General features: G+C 46.6%; 1 protein-coding gene across 1 annotated transcript in view; it reads left to right on the forward strand.

The window, feature by feature from the left end:
- Positions 1-21,690, forward strand: part of CCDC172 (coiled-coil domain containing 172) — a 651,707-nt gene that overhangs the window by 414,180 nt on the left and 215,837 nt on the right. The window lies entirely within an intron of this gene.

The following is a 21,690-nucleotide window of genomic DNA, read 5'->3' on the forward strand; positions in this document are numbered from 1 at the left end:
AGAAAATACCCCAAGGGCACTGGACGTCCCGGCACCCTCCTGCAAGCATTTAAACAATAAAAGCCAGTTATACTTCATCCTGGCTCCTGTCCTCATTGGTGTGGGGCACATTGGCATACATTACAGTGGCGACGAGGTGGAGAAGAAGGAAACAATAAATATAATAAAGAAGGGTGAAACACCACAGGACCAAACACCACAGGACCCAGCACCACGTGGCACCAGACACCAACACAGGAGTCACAGGCTGTGTCCAAGAGGACCACCCAGCAGGACCAGCAGGAGGGTGTGGCAGAGGCGAAGGAGAGCACAGCCCACTACAACCAGGTACGTGGGAACACTGCAGTGAAGAGGGGTGACAGGGACATACCCCGCAGTACCCCAGTATAAGAAGGGAATAGAGATCTGGTAGAGCACCAGGACATTCAAAGGTACGCTGCACGACGAGTCAGGAGGTGCCCTGGCGGAGTCAGTAGGAGACAGCGCAAGGGGCGTAGAGGGTCCCCAACTACAACCAACACAAGGAAGGACAGCAAGCGCACCAGGTAGCCCGAGAGGCCAAGAGGCAAGCGCGCCGGGCAGCCCGAGAGGCCAGGAGGTAGAGCAGGTGAAACGCGCCGAAATGAGTACGCAGGCCTCGTCACTGATGACGCCAATTCCATTCCTGCCCAAAACGGGAGAGCCTCTTATGAAGTGGGAGGACTGGAGAGAGTACATATTGAACTATATCGAGGCCCTAGAAGATGAGAATGGAGAAGCCTTCCCAAGCAACAGGAAGGAGAGGATACTCCTACATAACTTGGGCCCGGAGGGGATAAGAGTATTTCAGAGCCTGGTACCTATGCCTAGACAAGATGGGGACGATGATGTCTTTGGCCACATCATAGAAGAACTAAACAATCACTACCGACCGGCAGTATGCACATCGATTGACCGATGCAATTTCCAGCAGAGGAAGCAAGAAACAGGCGAGTCTATTGACGAATACGTAGCCGCCTTGAAGAATCTGGCGACGACGTGCAAATTTGACGCGCTGCATGACGAATTCATCAAGGATTAGGTAGTCATGCACACCTCCAACAAGACAGTGCAGGACAAATTATGGGCGAGTGGAGATGCCACGCTGAAGGAAGTAATCGCTATGGTAAAAAAGGCAGAGCTGACGAAAAGGTGCGCCGACGCTGCAAAGAGGGAGCCGGTCCAGAGGCCCATGGTGAACAAGGTAGATAACGAAGAACCAGCGGGGAGAAACAGAGCTGTAACGGCAAGCACTAGAGTACCCAGTAGATGGTCTGGGAAACCAGCGCAACAAGGAAAGCAGAACAAAGGGGGCAAGAACGCATGCTACCGCTGCGGCAGTCAGACCCACGAAGCCTACGACAAAAAGTGCCCTGCGTTCAGGGCAAAGTTTATGTTCTGTGGCATAATAGGACACTATGAGAAAGTATGTCGCCGCAAGGCAAGTCGAAATACTGTGAAATACATAGAACAAGACCAGGAAGAAGAGGAAGGAAAAGAACAAGAAGATGAGGACACAGTGATGTGTGTGGATGGCCAAGTACTGGGCATAGACGACCAACGATCCTGGAAGCCACAATGCGACATGACGATAGGAGGAGTGCAGATCAGGATAGTAGCGGATTCAGGGTCCCCTTACACCATTGTCCAGAGAGCAGTGTGGGACGAGAAGTTTAGACCCAAACTAGGCTCGCGTTTGGAACCACCTAACATAAGACCAGTCACGTACACGGGAGAACCGATCCCCATGGTGGGATACAAAGCACTAACCTTTGAATTCAACGGGCGAAGAGCAGAGTGCAAGTTGTATGTGGCCGAGAAGGGACCGTCGGTCCTAGGGTGGATCGATCAAGTAGACCTAGGCATACAACTGAATCCAGGAGGAGACGCCCAAGTACTGGTGACAGCACCCGAACGATGGCCAGACTTCGAGAAAATGAAGAGACTTCCCCAGAGTGTTCGGGGGAAAGGTCGGTAAACTGGAGAAATTCATGCACAGGATAGAACTCAAGGAGGACTCCAGACCGGTATCTCACAAGGTACGGAACGTTCCTATCGTAGTACGGGAAGCAGTACAACAAGAGCTACGCAGGCTGGAGGAGAACGGAATCAACAAACCTATAAACTGCGCAGAGTGGCTGGCGCCCCTAGTGGTAGCGATGAAACCCAATGGTAAGGTCCGACTCTGTGTGGACCTCAGAGAACTAAACAAATGCATCGTTGTGGAGAAGTTCCCGCTACCCCGCATCGAAGAAATGCTGGCGAAGACGAAGGGAGTAAAATGGTTCTCCACCATTGACCTTACGTCAGCATATCATCAAGTAGCTTTGCACCCGGAGAGTAGGAAGTTGACGTCATTCATAACACCCTTTGGGTGCTACCAATTCCGCAGAATGCCGTTCGGACTCACGACTAAGGTGTTTCAAAAACTGATGCACCGCCTCTTCAAGGACATTGATGGAGTACAGTACTTCCAGGACGATATACTGGTGATGGGGAAAGACCTAAAGGATCATGACAAGAAGTTGGACATGGTACTGAGAGTCCTAGAAGAGAAGGGATTAACTGCGGAATGTGAGAAATGCTGGCTGGGAATGACCTCCGTCACCTACCTGGGACACGAGATAGGAGAACGAGACATTACCCCGAAGAGAGCAAACGTCAAAGCCATCTGTGAAGCACCCCCGCTGTCCAGCAAGGAAGAAGTGAGATCGTTTTTAAGGATGGCTGAATACTACAGCAAGTTTGTGCAACATTTTGCCACTAAGACACACCACCTTACGCAACTCACAAAGGACAAGACAGTGTTCACATGGACTGAAGTGGCGCAGGAAGAATTTGAAGGCCTGAAGAACGACATCAGCCAAGCTATACCTCTACAGGGATATGATCCCCTGGGACTGTCAGTACTGACAACAGACGCCAGCGAAAAGGGACTGGGAGCAGTCCTCATGCAAGAAAGGAGGAACGGAACCCTGGAGACTCTCAGCTTCGCGTCCAGGGCCCTATCACCCACGGAACAAAAATTCAGTGTCATAGAAAAGGAGATGCTGACCGTGGTATGAGCCATGGGAAAGTTCCGTCAGTTCCTGTGGGGCACGAGATTCTTACTCTGAACGGACCACAAGCCCCTTGTGAAGGTACTCACATCGAGTAGGCACGCGGGCGCCACCCCTCGAAGAGCTAAGATGATGCTGAAGCTCCTGGAATACCGGTACGATGTGGAGTACATCCCGGGTAGCAGAAATAAGGTCGCAGACTACCTTAGTAGGGCTGCCGCGATGGAAAGAGCACCAGAGGAGGCAGAAGAGAGCAAGGAGATGGTGGCCTTGACGGAGGATCCGGAGAAAATGATTAGCAACCAGGAGTGGTTGAAGGCATACGAGGAAGACCCATACATTCAAGATGTAAAGGATTGTATACTTCGAGGATGGCCGGAAAAGAAACACCTACGGACGCAGCTAAGGAAATTTTATGAAGTAAGAGAAGAGTTGTAAATGTAAATGTAAATGTATTGCGATTTATATAGCGCACGTATCACCCGAAGGTATCAAGGCGCTTGCCTTGGGAACCCGTCCTGGTATTCCCCTGTGAGATAACCCCAGCAGGGTATCCACAAGGTGAAAGCCAGGCATCCCGCCGCGAGGGGCCGTAGTGGAGATTAAGCAAGCTATTGCCCAGAGTCGCAGAGTGTGAACCCGTGAGTCGAGTAGGCACTGGAACGAGAATTATCGAGTCCGTGGAATTTATGAGCCCAAGACCCGCCGAGGCGGGGAATTGAACCCTGGTCCAGGACCAATCTCAGCTTCCGGGTCTGCCGCCTCTAACCCCTGAGCCACACTTCTCCCTGGATGACAAGGGTACGTTTGTGCACAGAGGAGACAAAGTCGTACCCCCGATCATGCTGGTACCACACCTGCTAGCGACATTACACAAAGGTAATTTGGGAATAGTGAAGACAAAGAAGAGGACAAAGCAGATGTACTGGTGGCCGGGAATGGACATCCAAATTGAACGACACGTGAGAGATTGTGACCAGTTTGCCAATCCAAAAAACCCTTGGGAGGAGATATCAATTGACATTTTGGGGCCCATAATAGACACCCAAGGCTCCCCGAAATACATATGTGTGGTCATTGACAGGTACTCGAAATGGCCTGAAGTGTACGAGCAAGAAGAAATGGGCACTGAGACAAAACTTTGATTCCTCACATCGATATTCCTCAGGGAGGAAATACCCCGGTCTATCCTAAGCGACAAATGGCCACAGTTTACCTCAGAGAGATGGTACAAGTACATGTAGAGGAACAGAATCAAAACCAAGCACACCTCCATATACCACCCAGCGGGGAATGGACAGGTGGAGCGATTTAACAGAGTCTTGATGGGGTCCATTCAAGCAGCCATAACAATGGGCAAAGACTGGGAAAAGGAGATACAGAGTATGATATGGGCCTATCGCATCACGCCTACGAGCACAGGGTACAGCCCCTTCCAGATATTGAGGGGTCGTGACCCTTTCACAAAAGACAACCTAGCGTGGAAGGAGAAAACAGTAACAAGCAAATGATCCCCTGCAGTGGTGCAACACAATCTAGAAAAAGCACAGCGGTTTTACACTGAACTTTACAATAAGAGAAGGAATGTGAAGGAAACAACCCTGGAAAAGGGGGAATGGGTCAGAGTTAAACTGGCAGTACTTAGAAAAAAGGGAGACAGTAAATACAGTCCACCCCTACAGGTGGAGGAAGTCTACGACAGGGCGGCTTTGCTCAGTGATAGGAATGTGTGGTCCCAAGATCGCATGTCCAGATGCAGCAAGATTCTGGAATGGGCACCTGAACAAAGGCAGAGAACAACGATGGAGCCCACGTCATCAGAAAATGAACCCCTCAGCAGAGAAGAAGAATGGAGCATGGAAGCCGAGGCACACTGTGAAGAGCTGGTGGACGGTGAGGTCTCTGGAGCAGGAGAACATCTGGGAGCAGAAGGAGAGACACCGCGGAGAGAAAGACCTGAAAGGTTGGAGGAGAAAGAAGTGAGCCAGTCGGAGAACAGTAACTGTGAAGTGAATTCCACCCCGGTAAGACGCACACATGGGGGCAAAGCGGTGGTGAGGCCTGCAAGGTTCAGAGACTGAGTTATACTAAGGACTTACTCAACATTCCTTAGACTGCATCATTTGTTGTTTGATATGAAAAAGAGGGAGATATGTAGAGTCGCGGTCTAGTGTATGCGAGCAACGTAATGACGTAGCACTCACAGCAGCCATTTTCCGATCGCGCTCCCCAGCGCGAGTCGGAGAAAATATCCCAAGGGCACCAGACGTCCCGGCGCCCTCCTGCGAGCATTTAAACAATAAAAGCTAGTTATACTTAATCCTGGCTCCTGTCCTCATTGGTGTGGGGCACATTGGCAGACATTACACTACAGGTCAGCAAAAAAATGAAATATGTAAATAAGACGGTTTGTAGGAGCAGAACTGAATTGTTTTTTACCAATGTGCTTGTTATCGTGTTACACACAACGTCTAAAGTCGGTAATTTTCATGGTATATGAGGCTTCTATCAGCATGAGTTTCTGTTGCAGCATACCTTGCCACGCATTTGAGGGGAGTACAATTTGCATGGATAAGACCCTCCTCAGGCCCAAGACACCCGATTTTTTTAAGCCAAAAATGGATTCATTGTACTAGTTGTATCCCGCCTAAAATGCCTCTGCTTCAACAGGGGAGTGCTGGCTCACAGGTTGTACACATTTAGAGATAATCCTGTGTGTGTATTGTGGTACACGGGATGTCAGGTGTGCATGTGCACATTCAGACGATACAGAGAATGGGCAAGTTTCGTAGTAATCTCACATGTGCGGCGATGGCAGGAGTTTGAGTGCACATTCCTCGATAATCTCACCTGTGTATAGGTCTATGAACAGATTTTTGTCTGTGAGTGCATATAAATTCACAGAATGTAAATTCAGTGTGTTGCAGGTGAATGAGTGAAGATAATGAGTGCTGGCAGTGAGTCCGCTGCTGCAGATACCATGTCAGTAGAGTTGACTAAAAGTGACTCCTCCGCGAGTTAACTTTAGGTTTCACCATATCATACTTTGCCCCTCGGCCAGCTAACAGTGAAATGCCGCTCCCTGAGTGACGCCAGTTTCCTGCCTGTCCTCATGGCGACCATTGGGAGAGCAGACAAGCGTTTACTGTTTTACAGTCATATCTGCTGAGGCTGGATCTCAAAAGATCTGACTGCCTCCGGTGCCCTGCTGACAGACAGAAAACATTTCAGTTTTTAGGTCGAGCTAGAGAATAGCAATGCGAAGCATTGCGTCCAGCTCGACAACTAATGTTGCCCATCTCCTGGGAATCTGAGACAGGGGTCAGGCACGCGCGGCGATTGGTATCTGTGAACGCGCACGTCCAGGCAGGCGCCGTGCCCATCCCCTGCCTCAGATTCCCGTGCGCAAACACACACACACAGCCACACTCACGCATGCGCACATACACAGCCACACGCATGCACACACACACACACACACACACACACTGCATACACACATGCACCCCCCCTTAAAAAGACACACGCGCACACATACAGACACACGCACAGACACACTCGAACACACACAGACACACGCTCGTACCCCCTCCCCCCTGACTCACTGGGCTCTTTCCACGTGTCCCTCGGCAGCCAGCATTCAGCGTGCAGGGTTCCAGGACGTTCTCCCGGCAGTTCCTTCCTGTTTCTTTGCAGGCCCCGCCCACGTCTCAACGAAGGCTGCCTGACTTCCGCTAGCACTTCTTGGCATCTCAGACGCATAGCGGGTAGCATTAGCACCTCTTGTTTTAAAATGCATTTGTTTATCTAGGATGGACAAGTTTATTGGTTGCTTGTTTGTAGTCACATCCCAATATAAGCTGTTTTTAAGCGTTCAAGCTTCCAGTAGTTTGTGCATGTCCTGCTTGTGTAGCTTTCTCATAATTTTATCTCTTGAGGAATCAGGATACACTGCGCACACATGCATTGTTAAAACTTGTGTGATTTGTATAGTTACAGCCTGTCTTTTCCATTAAACTTGCAGGCTTAAATTAACATTTCTGTATCCTTCGTCCAGCCGCAATTTACTCTGACTAATGGCACATACCGGCAGGTGCTGATTAAATAACCATTGTCCAACACTTTAGAAATGTCTGACCTGTCTGCAGGCATGCCTTCAGTGGTGATGGTTCTGGCAGTAATTTAATCCAACCATCCAAATGCCTCTAAAAATGCTTAGCAGACTTTGGGCGGTCGCCTCCGTGGTGAATGTGACGGTCACATGAGAAATTTGAAACTAAAATTAGGAGCAAAAAAGTGGGTGAGCCCAGGAGAAACAACTTAGCATCATTTGCTATTCCAAACAAAACAAATGCGTTTTAGGTGCCAGCTTAATTACTGCCGTAGATTCATCATGCTCGGTGGTTGCTGAAATGACATCTGGGAGGGTTGAGTGTGCTGACTCCCCATAGTGGCCAAGTTGGAAATGTCGCCACAGTCTGAGTCCATATCACAAAGGCTTATTTAGCTTTAATAAAGATTTTAGATGATGAATGGTTTATTGATGATAGGTGCTGGCAGAAATCTCATCCGCAGTGTGTCAAAAAATCCGCAAAATTATCACTGAAATATCCATTTTCAATACGTTGAAGTCTATAATAATTTTCTCAATTATTTGAGACTCCAAATTGGAGTTTGTCATGCTCTTCGAGTGCTCACATCAGGTACACATCAACACCTACCGCCCTTGTATTGCAATTACAGGCCTTGAATACCCATCACCTGCCAGAGTAGCCATCCGATGTCAGGAAAGACCTCTTTGTGCCAGAGATTGGCCTCAATAATCAAAATTATGCCCATGAAACACCAAGTAATGGCAACATATGCCAATTACGTATTATGTTTGAAAGGGCAACAATGATACCAAGGATGCCTAGAGACTGTCCGTCACCATTTCACCAGGGATTTTAACATTTAGGCATGACAAGAAGTGCCATATTATGCTATTGCTACCAAAGTCAAATCAAATCAAATCAAAGATAGCTTTATTCGGTATTTGTTAAAAAGACCATAAAAGCACATAAAAATTCATGTCACACAGAATAATTCAATTTGGTATTTCTATATTACAAAAAGAGAAAACATTAAAAATTAAGAGACATTAAAAAAACCATGTTAAAAAACATCAGAGGAAACCTGGTTAATTGAATGTACTGTACAGTCCAGTGCTAGCATTACGTCATAGTGCCTCTGGTTCTAACCACATATTTCAGAAATTTTACAGCTACAACCACAGTAAATTCATCTTTTAACATGTAAAGTCTGATTAGTGCTGGTTTGCATTGTCGCAGGCCCCACAACCTTAAAAGGGGTAGCAAGATCCTCTTTCTCCCCCACTCATAGTATTTGCAAAAAAAGATGCTGTGGATATTTGACTGAATAGATATATCCTCACAGGGGCATTTTGTTAATATGGCGGACCAGTCGTTTGGGGTGGGAAATGTTATCAGCCTGAAAAAACAATCAGTTCTCACCTAGTTAGAAGCATTCTTGAGTAACTAGTGATTTCCGGGGCCAGGTATGGATGTAAACCTGGGCCATGTAGAATGCGACGATGGGAGATGATTGTAGACTTGTTTCCGTCCAAGTACCACTGTCTGTCTTCTAACAGCTCTAGACAGATTTCTTTTAGAACTTTTTTCGATATTAGTGTACATGAGCTGGGGGTTGAGAAAAGTTCAGGGTGACCAATGGAATTCGTGAATTTTTTTACATATTGGAGCCATATAAACTTTGTGGACGCTGATTGGTTCATGCAATCCTGGATCACATCCCTGCTAAAAGCCGTATCTTCAGAATACCATATCTTGTGCCACAACATAACAGGTGTTATCTTAATTAGATCTGTGATGTGCACTCGATTTAATTCTTTATGACATATAGTAGTGGAGATAGATCTTGGGACAGCTAGTAAGTATCTGAAGAAGGCATTTTCCGCTAATTGGATTTGTGTACAGTCGGCCGTCCCCCATATACCGGCACCATAGGTCGCAGTCGAGACACATTTAGCTGCATAGATCTTAATCAAGGTGTCTATAGGTTTGCCTCCCAAGCGTTTGGCAAATTGTTTTACTGCGCCAATGGTGCGGGAGAAGGCCAAGTTACGTGAAGCAATAGCTGTTGTCCAGGTTCCTCAGTTATTAAAAGTAATACCTAAGTATGAGAAGGTTTTGGTCAAGCCTATCTTAGTTTGATTAACGAAGGTTTTGCAGTCAGTATTTGAATTTTTCTTTGAGGTACAGCACATGGTGAAGGTTTTTGCCACATTTATCTTCAAGCCTCTGGACCCCATGAAAGTTGAAAAGCCAGTTAATGCCATTTGAAGGCCCACCTGGGTTCGGGACATTATTACGGCATCGTCGGCGTATAGTAATATTGGTACCGATGTCGTAATTTGACAATGGCCGGGTTAGCGCTTAGCTTTGCTACACGTTATTTCCCTTAACTTGGCCTTACTCGAAAACGCCATTTTGTATGTTACGGCGGCCATTTTAGGGAATGAGCGGCCTCGTGGTCAGCATGCCCTTTAGTCCTTTGTCCGTGCCGCTGACCACTCGAGTTTGCCCAGCAACAGGCTATTTTTAGTAACGGTCAAGCCTGTACATGCGCAGTTCCAACTGACCAGTCACCCCTCAGGAATGTTTCGCCAAACTGACCAGTGGAGTTGTAACCCCTCCCATGAGTTGGCTGTGCTCCAAAAATGACCATATATGTACATAAACTCTGTAAACCTTGTACCGCCTGTTTTTTATTACCTGTAAGGTGTATAAAAGAAGGACTCACACCAACGTTCGGTGTGATACTTCTTGCATTGCCGAAGGGTGCTGTAGGAATGTACCACCACCCCATGGGGTCTTAATAAACTTATCTTTTGTACTTTTCAGTTTCCGTGCCAACAGTTCTTTTGGTGTAAGTGGGTATTTCTGCGGAGCATGTAGGCCTTGGGAACCCAATACCACAAATTGGCAACCACGAAGGGACTCATCGGCGACTCGGATGCCCGAAGGAGAGGTCGTGACGAAGGATTGGAAACTCGCCATGGACGCGTACGCTGCCACTGAGTGACCCGAGTCTTGGCACCCACGGTGTTTTCTTCCTTTCCTCCTGATCTGACCTTCCAGGTGGCGCCGGTCTCCGACTGAGATCCTGATCGTCTGCGTTGCTGTACAGTGCCCGTTTTGCTGATTCGATTAAAGACCTTGGCAGTTGGAACCTGGATATTTGAGATTGGGTAAGATTTGTGATCGGTAAGGTAGTCTACGGATGCTTACTGAAGTTCTATGATTGTGACTACGATTTGAGTTAGCTAACATTTTGACTTTGTGAACTTTGAATATATATGTGTAGTGCACTCCACATAGGCAGGCATGTAGAGATGTTTCTCTAATTTTGTTTGTACTCTGAACGGCACATTTGTGTGAAGTACTGTAAGTGCCATTTTTTATGGTATCACGCTGTCGTGGTACTTTTTGAACATGCCTGTTTTAAGCACACTCCGAAAGATGTGCTGTCTTGGAAATGGTACCACAATTAGGTTAGCGGAATCTCAGCCGGCTCCTCCAGAGGGAACTCCCAACCGTGAGATGCATGTCAAATTCGGCCTTCCCCCTATACTGTACAGTAAATTATGGCATAAATACACTAGAACTGATCCCGAGTTGCAATGGCCACTACATGGGTCGTTTGATTTGCGAAAGGTTCAGTTTGTGGAGCAATGTTTGTTTCAGCGCAGGTCTAGACAGGATATGTTTGATTGTGTGCGAATGTGGGAGAAAGCAGTGCGTGAACGTATGAAGCGTGAAGTTGCCTTGGCGGACAAAGAGCAGCGCAAGGCTGCTCGAGAAAAAGCTTTACAGCTTGAGGAAAAGGAGGCGCAGGAACAGAAACAGAGGGAGGCACGGGAACGTAATTTGCAAACGACCGGTCAATTTCCTATTCGACGACCGCTTTATCCTGTCCTTAATAATGAAATTGATGATTTTTCGTTATTAGATCGATCTCCGCCTCCGTACGTTTCTCCTACGGCTCCGACTGAAGATTCTGGTGATGAAGAACAGGATAAGTCGGATAAGGCGGATAAGTCAAGTGTCAGGTTATCTGTGGAGAGATCCGCGGAACTGCGTAGTTGTGCTCGAAAATTGAATTTAAATCATATAACTGTGTCAGACGTTGTTGCCGAAAGGAGTAAATGGACAGAACGAGAATTGATGTGATTTTTGAATACTTTTGCAGATGAAGTTGTTACTCGATTTCGGAAATATTCAGAGACTTTAGAACCTAAGGCTGTGTCGGTTCATCGTGAGAATTTGGATAAAGGTTTATTTGTTCTTGCAGATGTCGATGCTCTTTTTAAACAACTGATCCAGCTACGGGATGAGGCGTCCAGGTTGCGGGAAGAAAGGAAAAAAGATAAGGAGTCCGTGCCGGGGCCAACAGAGCAGTCCAAGGAGTGTTCTCTCCGGGGTTCAGATAAGAATTCTAAAGTGCATGTTATGCCTATGCGTGAAGCTGCACCTTTGTATGTTCCTCCGAAAGGGGCTGGTACGGATGAGGATAAAACATCGGCAAACGCAAAGGGGTATTTTATATATAATTGGGTGTATACGCCTTGGAATAGAGCAGATGTTATGGCACTAAAAAACGCTTTACCCGATCTTCGTAAAAACCCAGCCGCATTCTATGAAGGGGTGGAGGGGGCCATTTCCTCTTGTGTTATGACTCTTGTTGATATAGATCTCTTTTTTGGGTTAATTCTTCCGCCTGATATGTGGAGGTCAATTCGTAAAACTAATGATCAAGCGATGTTTGGGGCAACTTGGAAAGAAATAAACCAGGCTGACTTAGATAGGGAACCTGCATGTAAACCATGTGATTTGATTTTAGACCTCCCAGCGGCTATTTTAACTAAACTAAAAACGCTTGTTCCTTCTAAAAAGATCGATTGGACTATGTTAGCTTCGTGCAAACAAAAGTTAGATGAATCGGTATCAGATTTCTTTACACGTTTCGAAGAAGCGTTTCATGATTACAGTGGTCAATCGTTAACAGATGATACCGGTAGGCATCTGTTTGTTGATAAGTACGTGGCTAATCTCCTACCGGAGATTGCAAAGCGGTTAAAAGCGAGTGAAAGTTCCTGGACAACGGCGACCCCTGCATCTTTGTTAACTATGGCTCAGTATTATGAACGGCAGGAATTAGAGGCTAAAGAAAGTGCACATAAGAAAACGAAAGAATTGAAAACGAAGGTGATGTTGGTGCAGGTTCGCGGGACGCAATCTAGAGGGAATGATAGAGGTAGGCGAGGAGGGAGTAATGCGTCGTACGGTCGTACTGACATAGCGGAGGACCAATGTGCATATTGTAAAGAGTTTGGGCATTGGGCTGAAAATTGTCCGGTACTTCGTGAGCAGCGTAGTCAGCGTGGTCGAGGAGGTGGAAGGTCGAGAAATAATTATTCAGGAGCGAGAGGTGGCGGAAGTGATCGTGGTAGGTTTGAAACGAGGGGCCGTGGTCAGGATGAACGAAATACTTTTGATAGACGAAATCAATATCAGATCTCGGAGGGTGAGAATGTGGAGCATCAGGATTATGTACATGCATAGGACTGCATAGGATGGGGTACGGAATCAGTTGAAGTGCCAGTAGATCAAAGAGGTCCATATGTATCAGCGGGCATTTTGGGTTCTACTGATCAGTTTTTAGTTGACACAGGAGCTACTCGTAGTGCTTTGTCCAAAAACTTGGTTCCAAGGGCTCCCCTGTCTGGCGAAACGATAACATGTATAGGGTTTGATGGCACACCCTCTCCTAGCCCATTATCACAACCTATTGCAATTTGCAATGACAAATTTTTCAGCTTTGGTCCATTTTTGTTGTCACCTCACACTCCAGATAACATTATGGGCATTGATCTGCTCAAATATTTTCGAGCAACGATACGCTGCGCTCCCGAAGGAGTGCGGGTTATTTTGAATGACAATTACCCAGATTCAGACAGATTTTGTACCATACAGGAAATTGAAGCATTAGCCTCTCTCCCTCATACGTTGTGGGCGACCTCAGATACGGATGTGGGACAGATGCTTATTCCACCTATTCGAATTACTGTCAAGGAGGGAGTACTTTTGCCACGTGTACCACAGTATAAGATTTCTAGGGAAGGTGAAATTGCCCTGACGCACATTGTTCAGGATTTGATCGTTGCAGGAGTAGTGGAGGAAGTTCCCTATAATGTCTGTAATAGTCCTATTCTCCCGATTCTTAAGAAAGACACTGACAACAAAGTCTATCGATTTATTATTGATTTGAGAGAAATTAACAAAATTGTCATCCCTCAATATCCAGTGGTGTCTGATATCACGACATTGCTTACATTGGTCCCTCCAACAGCGACGACCTTTACTGTCATTGATCTTAAAAATGCATTCTTTTCCATTCCCATCCATCCCGACAGCAGATACTTATTTGGCTTTACGTTAAATAATAAGTTGTATAGATTTTGTTGTGTTCCTCAAGGTTACACAGAGAGTCCTAGCATCTACAGCCAGGCTTTAAAACGACAGCTTGATTCTTTTGAACTGCAATCCGGAGTAGCCCTTATACAGTATGTTGACGACCTCCTGTTGGCTGCAGACACTTACGCACAATGTGAGGAGAGTACACTTGCTTTGCTTTCCTTTTTGGCTCAGAACAACCATAAAGTTTCTAAGAAAAAGCTACAATACTGTAGACCCAAGGTGACCTACCTCGGTCATCTTTTGTCTAAGGAGGGGCGTGCATTAACATCAGATCGAATTCAAGCGATTTTAGATACGCCAGTCCCCCGCACTCAGAGAGATGTACGCGCCTTCATAGGACTAACGTCCTTTTGTAGACAGTGGATCATGGGGTTTTCGCACATTATAAAACCTTTGTTAGCGTTACTGTCCAAAACTACACCAATGCCCCTTGAATGGACAGATGAATGTCAGCATGCTTTTGAACAATTGAGACAGGCCCTTTGCTCTGCACCCGTGTTAGGTACACCAGATTACACAAAGATTTTCACATTGTACGTGCACGAGAAAGATGGGTGTACGTTATCTGTGTTAGTGCAAACACACGGGGACAAGCAGAGGCCATGCGCGTACTTCTCAGCCATTCTTGATCCTGTAGCACGAGGGTTACCTGGGTGCTTCCGAGCAGTGGCAGCAACAGCAGTAGCTATACGGCAGAGTGAGGGAATAGTGTTATCGCACAAACTGTTGGTGCTAGTTCCCCATTCAGTAGATGCCCTGTTAAATCAAACAAAGACTCAGTATCTCACGAGCGCACGTTTAACAGGATATGAACTCACACTTCTGGCACCACATATCACACTGAAAAGATGTGCTACCCTGAACCCTGCCACTTTATTGCCTTATCCGGTCGAAGAGGGTCAGGAGGAAAACCATCACAATTGTGTTTTCCTGACTGAGGAACAAACAAAGGGTCGTGTCGACTTACAGGATATGCCACTTCCAGATGTGGATGGGGAACTGTGGGTTGATGGATCGTGTTTGAGGCTGCCAGATGGCACGACTTCTGCAGCATATGCGATCACGACACTTAAGACAGTGGTAGAAACAGCACGAATACCGCAGAAATCGGCTCAAGCAGCATAGCTGATAGCCTTGACAAGAGCCTGCGAACTGAGTGCTGGCCTATGTGTGAACATCTACACAGACAGCCGGTACGCCTTCGGAGTAGCGCATGACTTCGGTTTACTCTGGAGAGAGCGTGGGTTTTTGACCTCTCATGGAGTACACATTATGCACGGAGAATTGGTGCGTGATCTCCTAAACGCGTTGCTTTGCCCAAAGAAAGTAGCGATAATTAAATGCAGTGCACATAAAAAGGTCGCTGACAAAGTGGGACAAGGCAATGCTTTTGCAGACAGTATAGCAAGACAAACAGCTATGTCTCGAAATGACTCCCCCATGTATGTAGCGAACTCGCAGGCCGAGCGATGGCATGATGCTAGAGCAGAGATACTAGACATCCAAAAATCAGCGACTGAAGCAGAACTTGTAACATGGGCAGCAGAAGGGGTACTAGATGACGAGGGTTGTTGGAGGAGTAAGGACATGGAGAGATGGAAATTGCCTGGAGCTTACTTGCAGGCGATGGTCCAGATGACACACGGGTTGGCACATGTGGGAGCTCTTGCAATTACTCGATTGTTAACGTGAGTTTGGGAGCATCCTGAGATTGCCAATACTGCTAAGAGAGTAGTGCAGACCTGTTTGATATGTTTACAGCACAATCCTGCAAAAGGGACGCATACTCCGAAAGGAGGTTTCGTTCCACCTTCTGCACCATTCGAGGTACTTCAAATGGATTACTTCCAGCTTGAGCGTTGCAATAACCTTAAGTATGTCTTAGTGGTGGTGTGTGCTTTTAGCAAATGGGTCGAGGCCTTCCCCACGAAAGATAATACAGCTTTGACAACAGCTAAGGTTTTGCTCAAAGAGTACTTCCCTCGATTTGGAGTTTGCAAATTTTTGTGGAGCGATAATGGTCCTCATTTTGTAGGGAAAATTGTGGAGTATGTGCTAAAGGGACTGGGGATCCAGCAGAAGTTTCATGCTGTGTTTCACCCTCAGTCAGCAGGTCTTGTCGAGCAGTACAATGCCACGTTGAAATTGAAGTTGGCTAAGATTGTGGCGTCCACGTAATTGAAGTGGCCGGATGCCCTACCGCTAGCATTACTCTCTCTTAGATCAGTGCCCCACTCTCGAACTGGCCTCACTCCGTATGAAGTGGTGTTTGGAAGGCCTATGAACATATGGGGAGTTCCTAAGCCGCGATTGTTACATGATGTGCCTTGTATAATGATGAACGATTATTTGGCACGATTAACAAATGATTTGCTTTCTATTCATCAACAGGTTCGAGAAGCGCTCCCTGACAATTCCATTGGAGAGGCCCATAGTCTCCGTCCTGGAGACTATGTTATGGTGAAGTCGTTTGAGAGGGCGAACAGCTTGGAACCGAGGTGGCGTGGCCCCGAGCAGGTCCTCTTGGCGACTCGAACGGCTGTGCGAGTGACCAACAGAAAGCGGTGGGTGCATTCAACTCACTGTTGTCGCGTCTCTCCGGACCTGGTGAATCCTACTGTGTTGTCCGACTACAAAGAGATCTTGGATAAAGAAAAGAGCCCAGCTGTGACATCGGCCAAACCTGAGGGAGCCTTCCCGGACCACACTGTTTCTGGACGACAGCGCTACGATCTGCGGCCAAGATAGGAAGAAGATTTTTTTTTGTGCGAGACTGGTTGGTTACCGCTCTGGGGTTTGTGAAACGGAAGCCGGGAATCTCAAGGGGGGGGATCAGTTCTGCCAAGAGTAGCGACACCCGTCTTGACCCCGGAGAAGAAAACAACGGCTACCTCGGAGCTCAGCACCAACGTTTTTATTTTTTGTAGTTGTGTATTTGAGACATTGTGAACTCTCGAACTATGGCGTCTTCTGCATCACGAGACAAGAGAATTCTTGGTGCCATCTTGTTCGTACTGACAATTGTGGTGATAGCAGTGATAGCCTGGGTAGTAGAACTTGTGGTGCCTGTACGAGAACATTTGCTGCCCACTACCCCGGCTCCATCTGAACATTTTCACTTCACCTTACCCTACCATGAAGAACGGCACCGACAGACTTACTTAAACAATAGTTTCATTCAAATTTTGCATCATACTCATAATATGACGAACACTTCTAATTGTTGGGTGTGTGGGATGTTGCCTGGTCATCAGAAGAAAGGGGGCACCCCGCTCATCCCACTCCCGTTTTCCCACAATGGTTCCTGTAATGCCTGGTATACTCTTTTATTCACTCTACGATGGCCAACAAAAGGGGGGGTGCTTTTCCGTTTAAACAAAATATGTTACCATGAACGGGATGGCTATCCACGAGCTGAGGGTACTCGATTCGAATGGGAAGAGTACCGCCCCGACAATGCATCTGCACCCCGAATTTACAGCAATCAAAGAAACATTAACATGTCCAGCTCTCATGTCATTAATGTTATAGATACTAAGGCTGATCTTTGTATACGTAATAAAGGTACAATCCCGGTTGGGAAAAGTGCATGTAACACCACACTTACATTTGACAGTCCGAATGGCATATCATTTGTGGCATCCCGAAATACATACTTCATTTGCGGTAATAAAGGCTATCATCAGCTCCCTTTAGGATGGCTAGGAACATGCTATATCTCTTTTGTATTACCCCCTGTATTCATTGCCCCACCGATGTACCACAATGACTATGTGTTATACCACGATTTTGTGTTAAATAGAGTTAGACATGCTGTGGTCTTGGATGATATCGACCAGACTGATACTGCCTTACAGCAATATGTAGACTTTAATTTGAGATTGTTTTCCTTTGTGGGGGCTGCTTTAAACAGTCGGAAAATTTGACGACTGACCCGTGTTGTGGAGGCTGTAGCTAATGACACTGCTATTGCATTAGGAAATATAACGGAAGAACTTCAAATATCCAGAATTGTTACGCTTCAGAACCGAATGGTTCTTGATGTGGTTCTAGCTGATCGAGGGGGGGCATGTAGAATTATCGGAAGTAGCTGCTGCGTTTACGTGCCAGATAACTCGCCATCTGTATATGATGCGATTTCCAAACTTCACAAAATCGCTGCTGAAATACACCCGGACAATGGTACATGGACTCTTTCGGGGTGGTTCTGGTTAATGCTTAGTACTTGGGGCTGGAAGCTGCTGACGATTTTATGTATCATAGTTGGGATACTATTCTTTGTATGTTTATGTATACAATGTGGCCCTGCCTTATGTTCCATGTGTTTATCAGCCTGTATTCCATCTAGACGAGCTCTTGCCCAAAAAGAATTGATGCTTCATAAAGAAGTAGCTCAAATAATGTCAATTGATATCGAAGATGAGTATCCCGACTACGTCCACTATGAGGTAGCTTCAGCTAAACGCTAAAAGGGTCATCTGTCGTAATTTGACAATGGCCGGGTTAGCGCTTAGCTTTGCTACATGTTATTTCCCTTAACTTGGCCTTACTCGAAAACGCCATTTTGTATGTTACGGCGGCCATTTTAGGGAATGAGCGGCCTCGTGGTCAGCATGCCCTTTAGTCCTTTGTCCGTGCCGCTGACCACTCGAGTTTGCCCAGCAACAGGCTATTTTTAGTAACGGTCAAGCCTGTACATGCGCAGTTCCAACTGACCAGTCACCCCTCAGGAATGTTCCGCCAAACTGACCAGTGGAGTTGTAACCCCTCCCATGAGTTGGCTGTGCTCCAAAAATGACCATATATGTACATAAACTCTGTAAACTTTGTACCGCCTATTTTTTATTACCTGTAAGGTGTATAAAAGAAGGACTCACACCAACGTTCGGTGTGATACTTCTTGCATTGCCGAAGGGTGCTGTAGGAATGTACCACCACCCCATGGGGTCTTAATAAACTTATCTTTTGTACTTTTCAGTTTCCGTGCCAACAGTTCTTTTGGTGTAAGTGGGTATTTCTGCGGAGCATGTAGGCCTTGGGAACCCAATACCACACCGACGAGCCGTTTATTTTGGGATAGTCAACTTCCAAATTAATTAAAAATTCTGCCACTTCGTTGATATACAAGTAAAAAAGAAAGGGTGCAAGGATGCATCCTTGTCGGACACCTTTTTCTATGGGAAATTTCCTAGTGCATTCTCCGCTGTTACCATAGCGGACCGTTGCTCCTGCGCCTCTATAAAGTTCCTTAATAAAATTCAACATGGGGAGATCTATCCCTATCTTAGTCAAAGTAGTCCATAACAATTTGTGATTCAAGCAGTCGAAAGCCGAGCTTAAATCGACAAATGTCATGTATAGGTTCCCTTTTTTGGCCAGCGTATATTTACTAGTTATTAAAGCTAGGTTCAGTCCCTGCTCAACTGTGCCCAGTCCACTCTTAAACCCGTATTGAAATTTGGAAAGAACCCTTTCAGATTTGGCCCATAATTGTAGTTTGGTAAGTAAAACTCTCCCTGCTACTTTCAACAAGGAATCGAGCAGGGAGATTGGCCTGTAGCATTTAGGGTCCTGCCTGTCGCCTTTTTTAAAAATGGGAATTACAATGGCTTCTTGCCATGTAACAGGGAAGCCTACTTGGCTATAGGCATTTAAGACGTTTGTGAGAAGCGGGGCCCAGAGATCCATGTTGTCTTTAAATAGATCAATAGGGATACCGTCTGATCCTGGAGCTTTTAGATTTGCGCTGTCTCGTATGGCCTGCTCGACTTCTGTTGAGGAAAAGGCTATGTTCAGGTGAAACGTATCTATAATATGTGTTACTTCGGACTGTGGGTCAGTAGGGATGTATGCTGGGGTTTCACGGCAATTTATCTCCAGCAGTTCATCCTTTTTATATAATGCCGTGAAATAATTGACCCACACGTCCTCGGCTATGGCTACTTCCAGGGAGTCAGTCTTTCTTTCTACAAAGAACGGAGCGTTAACTTCTCTCCAGAAAGAAATGTTATCACGAAGGGCACTAGCTTTAATTAATGATTCCCGTGCATGGATTTTAAGTTAATTTTTCCTATTTAGAAGTGCCTGTTTATAAGCTAATCTCGCTGCTCTGACTAACTTGATATCTTTCGGGAGAGTCTTTATAGCCTGCAGTAGGGATGTATGGGCTTTGGTGCAGGCAGAATTGAACCAACGGTTCAGTCTAATTGTTTCCACATTTTTACGTTTCCTAGTCAGTTTTTCGTTTATAGTAGCAACTATCTTTTTTTTTTTTTTTTAAATTTTAAAACCTTTATTTTCAAATAGTGCACACAGCTATTCAGCCTTACATCCCGGAGGTTAGGCAGCAGTTCAAGAAGCAGCAAATCAGAGTGCAAGAAGCAAGGTACCAGAACGAGTGAAGGTTATAACTTTTCATTTTTTATATGTTATAAGAAGAAGGAACAAGTACAGAAAGAGGCGCCAGAACTAGCGCTAAGAGGAAGGCAATTAACCCATTATGCAGTGAGGCCTAATCGAGGAGTCAGCTAGGCACAATGATAACAATTATATTCAAAACAATATAGATACAAAGAACCGATGGGGTAAGGAAGCACAGGATAATCGGGATATAGAACCGTCAGTTGGAGTTATAGGCTATGGGGTCAAGTGTTCTTCCAGTGGAACGGATTCCGGTGGTATGCAGATGTCACCCCTATACTCGTTCCAAGCCCCCCACGACTTCTGCCATTTTTTGGGTTTACCCCTGGCCACATACACAGTCTTCTCTCGGAACATACACCAATCCATATTGGCCTTCCACTGTACCACCTTCGGGGCTGTTGTTGCTCCCCACATCTGTGCAATGTCCCGCTTTGCGACCATGTTCCCAAGGGTTACCCACTGGGTTTGAGCAGTGTTGTGATCCGTTGGGCCCCAGATATTTAAGAGGCATCTCCGGGCCTCCGCGTGTACTTCTACCCCGGTCACCTCACTCATGATCATGTGTACCCACCTCCAATAGGAAGCTATCACGCTGCATTCCCAAATAATGTGCATAAAGGTGGCGAGAGCACCACAGCCACGCCGACAGAGGCCGTCAACCGAAAGTCCCATATGTATTAATCTGGGGTCAGTGCAGGATCTTTAGTTGCACCAATCGAAGACGGGCGGGTATAGCGACCTCCTTAGGGGATGACACAGCACATTGCCAGTCCTCGTCGTCGATCTCTATCCCGGCCTGTACCCATTGCTCTCTCACCCCCAGAAGAAGATCCGTGCGGACATTAATCCGTTTTTTATATGTCAGAGAGATAGCGCTGTCCGGCATGTGGCCGTCCAGTACCCGGTCTTCCAAGGGAGAACTTTCGGGAATTACCGCACCCTCCGGCCTGGCAGACAGGAGTGCATGTCGCAGCTGAGCGTACTGAAAATATTCCGTTCCACCCAGCTGGAACTCCGTCTGCAGTTGGGCAAAAGATTTCACCTCCCCTCGTAACATCATGTCCTCCACCCTAGAGATCCCAATCATGTCCCACTTATCAAATCCCTTAGTGTGCCACAGTTTACCCAGAATCTCAGAGTCATAAAGTGGAGTTGCCATTGTAAGTTTGTCTTTCCACCCCTGTGCCTTTGTGATCGTTTTCCAGATGTGCACAGCGGTTTTCGTTGGCCCAGACATCCGCCTATCAAGAGATCCCGTATACAGCGCCCTATGATATTTCCCGCCATCCAGGAGCCACCGATCCATGGCGTACCCTGGACTATCCACCGGTCCATATAGGCCATGATTAATGGCCGCCAACTGGGAGGCCCAGTAGTATCTCCGCACGTCGGGTAATGCTATTCCCCCATCATACCACGGGAGCGTGAGCTTCGTGATAGCAATGCGTGGCTGGCCATCCCAGATCAGGGCATGTTGCAAGCTCTCGATTTCGCCAAATCCCTCCTGCCCCACCTAAGTAAGATGACTGAGAGACATGTCAACCTTCACCTGTCGAAATTCATCGAGGCAGCGGACGGCCTGGACCCCTCACAATCTGGGTTCAGACCAAACCATAGCACAGAATCAGCTC

Source organism: Lissotriton vulgaris, chromosome 5 (assembly GCF_964263255.1).
Source record: "Lissotriton vulgaris chromosome 5, aLisVul1.2, whole genome shotgun sequence".
Classification (NCBI taxonomy): Eukaryota; Metazoa; Chordata; class Amphibia; order Caudata; family Salamandridae; genus Lissotriton; species Lissotriton vulgaris.